We start from the raw sequence: 7,108 nt of genomic DNA, 5'->3' as shown, positions 1-7,108 counted from the left end.
CTGTGATGTCGCTCAGACGTCCGCCAGTGGTATTTTCTTTTAAAGCCCTGTCTGTGATGTCGCTCAAACGTCCGACGATGGTATTTCTTTTTTAAGCCCTTTCTGTGATGTCGCTCAGACGTCCGACTGTGGTATTTCTTTTAAAGCCCTGTCAGTGATGTCGCTCAGACATCCGACGGTGGCATTTCTTTTAAAGCCCTTTAAGTGGTGTCGCTAAGATGCCCGACTGCGGCATGCATTTTCATTTATTTACCTTTTGAGGCGTCGCTCCAGACACCCGATCGGTTTTCAATTATTAAAATTTGATACATCAAGTTCTGCAATAATTCCGTTGTATTTGAGCATCATACTTTGTTCATGACGCATTCGTGCATTCATTGATTATATCTTTTGTCCGAACTGTCTTGCGAGTACTTTCAAGTACTCACCTTGCTTGTTGATTTGGCCAGATGATGATGAAGGTGATCTCTTGGATGAAGAGTATGATAGCGAGTCCAACGCCTAGAGGAGTCCCAGTCAGTCCCGTGCGATCCTGTCTTGGTCATTGTATTATCCGCTTCCACAATCCCGAATAAATTCATCGAGCCTCACCTCGACGGTCGATGTACTGCCAGTAGAAGTCAAGTTATCCACCACCACTTTTCCCTCGAACTAGTAGCATGCCACCCCACCCCTGTGTCATAATCGCCCATATGTAATATATTGGCGGGTCTGTAATAAATTGTTGAGCTGCCTCAGCTCAACCCTGTAATATATTTGGTGCTACTGGTTCTCTGTTTATCAAGCTTTTGTCCACCAGAAAGGATGACTTTTCCTATACTGGGATTTAAAGATTGGTTTTCTCAATAATCATTTTTATTGAAAAACCGGTCGTGACAATTGCCGCATTTTATGATTATGAAATTTGGCAAATGGATGCCCAAACTGCATTCCTGAATGGATTTCTGAAAGAAGAGTTGTATATGATGCAACCAGAAGGTTTTGTCGATCCAAAGGGCGCTAACAAAGTGTGCAAGCTCCAGCGATCTATTTATGGACTGGTGCAAGCCTCTCAGAGTTGCAATAAACGTTTTGATATTGTGATCAAAGCATATGGTTTTATACAGACTTTTGGAGAAGCTTGTATATACAACAAAGTGAGTGGGAGCTTTGTAGCATTTCTAATATTATATGTGGATGACATATTGTTGATTGGAAATGATATAGAATTTCTAGATAGCATAAAAGTGTTGGGGAACGTAGTAATTTCAAAAAAAATCCTACGCACACGCAAAATCAGGGTGATGCAAAGCAACGAGAGGGGAGAGTGTCGTCAACGTACCCTCGTAGACCGTAAGCGGAAGCATTAGCACAACGCAGTTGATGTAGCCGTATGTCTTCACGATCCGACCGATCAAGTACCGAACGTACGGCACCTCCGAGTTCAGCACACGTTCAGCTCAATGACGTCCCACGAACTCCGATCCAGCAGAGCTTTGCGGGAGAGTTCCGTCAGCACGACGGCGTGATGATGATGTTGATGATGCTACCGACGCAGGGCTTCGCCTAAGCACCGCTACGATATTACCGAGGTGGAATATGGTGGAGGAGGGCACCGCACACGGCTAAGAGATCAAGAGATCAATTGTTGTGTATATGGGGTGCCCCCTTGCCCCGTATATAAAGGAGTGGAGGAGGGAGAGGGCCGGCCCTCGCTAGGCGCACCCAAGGGGGGAGTCCTACTCCCGGTGGGAGTAGGATCCCCTTTCCCAAGTTGGAGTAGGAGAGGGAAGGGAAGGAGAAGTAGGAGAGAAGGAAAGGGGGGCCGCACCCCCCAAACCTATTCCTATTGGGCCTCCTGACCACAAGGGGCGCACCAGCCCCTTGTGGGCTGGTGTACTTCCTTCTTCTGTCCCATAAGGACCATAACTTCTCCCCGGCGAATTCCCGTAACTCTCTGGTACTCCGATAAATACCCGAATAACTCGGAACCTTTCCGATGTCCGAATATAGTCGTCCAATATATCGATCTTTACGTATCGACCATTTCGAGACGCCTCGTCATGTCCCCGATCTCATCCAGGACTCCGAACTACCTTTGGTACATCAAAACACATAACTCATAATACCGATCGTCACCGAACTTTAAGCGTGCGGACCCTACGGGTTCGAGAACTATGTAGACATGACCGAGACATGTCTCCGGTCAATAACCAATAGCAGAACCTGGATGGTCATATTGGCTCCTACATATTCTACGAAGATCTTTATCGGTCAAACCGCATAACAACATACTTTGTTCCCTTTGTCATTGGTATGTTACTTGCCCGAGATTCGATCGTCGGTATCTCAATACCTAGTTCAATCTCGTTACCGACAAGTCTCTTTACTCGTTATGTAATGCATCATCCCGCAACTAACTCATTAGTCACATTGCTTGCAAGGCTTATAGTGATGTGCATTACCGAGAGGGCCCAGAGATACCTCTTCGACAATCAGAGTGACAAATCCTAATCTTGAAATACGCCAACTCAACAAGTATCTTCGGAAACACTTGTAGAGCACCTATATAATCACCCAGTTACATTGTGACGTTTGGTAGCACACAAAGTGTTCCTCCGGTAAACGGGAGTTGCATAATCTCATAGTCATAGGAACATGTATAAGTCATGAAGAAATCAATAGCAACATATTAAACGATCAAGTGCTAAGCTAACGGAATGGGTCAAGTCAATCACATCATTCTCCTAATGATGCAATCCCGTTTAATCAAATGACCAGTCATGTCTATGGCTAGGAAACTCAACCATCTTTGATTAATGAGCTAGTCAAGTAGAGGCATACTAGTGACACTATGTTTGTCTATATATTCACACATGTATTATGTTTTTGGTTAATACAATTCTAGCATGAATAATAAACATTTATCATGAAATAAGGAAATAAATAATAACTTTATTATTTCCTCTAGGCCATATTTCCTTCAGTCTCCCACTTGCACTAGAGTCAATAATCTAGTTCACATCATCATGTGATTTAACACCAATATATACATATCTATATATGATTAACACCCATAGTTCACATCGTCATGTGACCAACACCCAAAGGGTTTACTAGAGTCAATAATCTAGTTCACATCGCTTTCTGATTAACACCCAAAGAATACTAAGGTATGATCATGTTTTGCTCGTGAGAGAAGTTTAGTCAAGGGGTCTGTCACATTCAGAGTTGTATGTATTTTTCAAAATATTCTATGTCTACAATGCTCTGCACTGAGCTACTCTAGCTAATTGCTCCCACTTTCAATATGTATCCAGATTGAGACTTAGAGTCATCTGGATCGGTGTAAAAGCTTGCACCGTTGTAACTCTTTACGACAGGCTCTTTTATCACCTCCATAATCGAGAAATATTTCCTTAGTCCTCACTAAGGATATTCTTGACCGTTGTCCAGTGATCTACTCCTAGATCAAAATTGTACTCCCTTGACAAACTCGGAGCAAGGTATACAATAGGTCTGGTACACAGCATAGCATACTTTATAGAACTAATGACTGAGTCATAGGGAATGACTTTTCATTCTCTTTCTATTTTCTGCCATGGTCGGGTTTTGAGTCTTACTCAACTTCACACATTGCAACACAGGTAAGAACTCCTTCTTTGACTGTTCCATTTTGAACTACTTCAAAATCTTATCAAGTTGTGTACTCATTGAAAAATCTTATCAAGCGTCTTGATCTATCTCTATAGATCTTGATGCTCAATGTGTAAGCAGCTTCACCGAGGTCTTTCTTTGAAAAACTCTTATTCAAGTATCTTTTTATGCTATCCAGAATTTCTATATCATTTCCAATCAACAATATGTCATCTACATATAGTTTTAGAAATGCTACAAAGCTCCCACTCACTTTCTTGTAAATACAGGCTTCTCCAAAAGTTTGTATAAAACCATATTCTTTGGTCAACTCATCAAAGCGTATATTCCAACTCCGAAATGCTTGCACCAGTCCATAAATGGATCGCTGGAGCTTGCACATTTTGTTAGCACCTTTAGGATTGACAAAACCTTCTGGTTGCGTCATATACAACTCTTCTTTAAGAAATCCATTAAGGAATGTAGTTTTGACATCCATTTGCCAGATTTCATAAAATGCGGCAATTGCTAACATGATTTGGACAGACTTTTAAGCATCGATACGAATGAGAAAATTTCATTGTATTCAACACCTTGAACTTTGTCAAAAACCTTTTTCGACAAGTCTAGCTTTGTAGATAGAAACACTACTATCAGCGTCTGTCTTCCTCTTGAAGATCCATTTATTTTCTATGGCTTGCTAATCATCGGGCAAGTCAATCAAAGTCCACACTTTGTTTTCATACATGGATCCCATCTCAGATTTCATGGCCTCAAGCCATTTCGTGGAATCTGGGCTCATCATCGCTTCCTAATAGTTCGTAGGTTCGTCATGGTCAAGTAACATGACCTCCAGATCAGGATTACCGTACCACTCTGGTGCGGATCTTACTTTGGTTGACCTACGAGGTTTGGTAGTAACTTGATCTGAAGTTACATGATCATCATCAATAGCTTCCTCACTAATTGGTGTAGGAGTCACAGGAACAGATTTCTGTGATAAACTACTTTCCAATAAGGGAGCAGGTACAATTACCTCATCAAGTTCTACTTTCATCCCACTCACTTCTTTCGAGAGGAACTCCTTCTCTAGAAAGGATCCACTTTTAGCAACGAATATCTTGCCTTCGGATCTGTGATAGAAGGTGTACCCAACAGTCTCTTTTGGGTATCCTATGAAGACGCATTTCTCTGATTTGGGTTTGAGCTTATCAGGATGAAACTTTTTCATATAAGCATTGCAACCCCAAATTTTAAGAAACGACAGCTTAGGTTTCATGCTAAACCACAGTTCATACGGTGTCGTCTCAACGGATTTAGATGGTGCCCTTTTTAACGCGAATGCAGCTGTCTCTAATGCATAACCCCAAAACGATAGTGGTAAATGAGTAAGAGACATCATAGATTGCACTATATCTAATAAAGTGCGGTTATCATGTTCGGACACACCATTATGCTGTGGTGTTCCAGGTGGCATGAGTTTGTGAAACTATTCCACATTGTTTTAATTGAAGAACAAACTCGTAACTCAAATATTTGTCTCCGTGATCAAATCGTAGAAACTTTAATTTCTTGTTACGATGATTCTCCACTTCACTCTGAAATTCTTTGAACTTTTCAAATGTTTCAGACTTGTGCTTCATTAAGTAGATATACTCATATTTGCTCAAATCATCTGTGAAGGTCAGAAAATAACGATACCCGCCACGAGCGTCAACACTCATTGGACCGCATACATCGGTATGTATTATTTCCAACAAGTCAGTAGCTCGTTCCATTGTTCCGGGGAACAGAGTTTTAGTCATCTTTCCCAAAAGGCACGGTTCACAAGCATCAAATGATTCATAACCAAATGATTCCAAAAATCCATCTTTATGGAGTTTCTTCATGCGCTTTACACTGATATGACCCAAACGGCAGTGCCACAAATAAGTTGCACTATCATTATTAACTTTGCATCTTTTGGCATCAATATTGTGAATATGTGTATCACTACGATCGAGATCCAACAAACTATTTTCATTGAGTGTATGACCATCGAAGGCTTTATTCATGTAAACAGAACAACAATTATTCTCTGTTTTAGATGAATAACCGTATCGCAATAAACATGATCAAATCATATTCATGCTCAACGCAAACGCCAAATAACATTTATTTAGGTTTAACACTAATCCGAAAGTATAGGGAGTGTGCGATGATGATCATATCAATCTTGGAACCACTTCCAACATACATCATCACTTCACCCTTAACTAGTCTCTTCTTATTCTGTAACTCCTGTTTCGAGTTACTAATTTTTAGCAACTGAACAAGTATCAAATACCCAGGGGCTACTATAAACACTAGTAAGGTACACTTCAGTAACCTGTATATCAAATATACCCTTATTTACTTTGTCATCCTTCTTACCCACCAAATATTCAGGGCATTTCCGCTTCTAGTGACCATTTCCTTTGCAGTAGAAGCACTTAGTTTCAGGCTTTGGTCCAGCTTTGGGATTCTTCACGGGAGTGACAACTTGCTTGCCATTCTACTTGAAGTTCCCTTTCTTTCCCTTTGCCCTTTTGTTGAAACTAGTGGTCTTGTCAATCATCAACATTTGATGCTCTTTCTTGATTTCTACCTTCCTCGATTTCAGCATCACAAAGAGCTCGGGAATCGTTTTCGTCATCCCTTGCATACTATAGTTCATCACGAAGTTCTACTAACTTAGTGATGGTGACTAGAGAACTCTGTCAATCACTATCTTATCTGGAAGATTAACTCCCACTTGATTCAAGCGATTGTAGTACCCAGATAATCTGAGCACATGCTCACTAGTTGAGCAATTCTCCTCCATCTTTTTAGCTATAAAACTTGTTGGAGATTCCATATCTCTCAACTCGAGTATTTGCTTGAAATATTAATTTTAACTCTTGGAACATCTCATATGGTCCATAACGTTCAAAACGTCTTTGAAGTCCCGATTCTAAGCCGTTAAGCATGCTGCACTAAACTATCAAGTAGTCATCATATTAAGATAGCCAAACATTCATAACGTCTGCATCTGCTCCTGCAATAGGTCTGTCACCTAGTGGTGCATCAAGGACATAATTCTTCTGTGCAGCAACGAGGATAATCCTCAGATCACGGATCCAATCCGCATCATTGCTACTAACATCTTTCAACATAGTTTCTCTCTAGTAACATATCAAAATAAAAACATAGGGAAGCAACAATGCGAGCTATTGATCTACAACATTATTTGCAAAATACTATCAGGAGTAAGTTCATGATAAATTAAAGTTCAATTAATCATGTTACTTAAGAACTCCCACTTAGATAGACATCCCTCTAATCATCTAAGTGACGTGATCCAAATAAACTAAACCATGTCCGGTCATCATGTGAGATGGAGTAGTTTTCAATGGTGAACATCACTATGTTGATCATATCTACTATATGATTCATGCTCGACCTTTCGGCCTCAGTGTTCCGAGGCCATATCTGC

This window comes from Triticum aestivum, chromosome 2B (assembly GCF_018294505.1).
Source record: "Triticum aestivum cultivar Chinese Spring chromosome 2B, IWGSC CS RefSeq v2.1, whole genome shotgun sequence".
In the NCBI taxonomy this organism is placed as follows: domain Eukaryota; kingdom Viridiplantae; phylum Streptophyta; class Magnoliopsida; order Poales; family Poaceae; genus Triticum; species Triticum aestivum.
Note: the sequence above shows the minus strand (reverse complement) of the source record.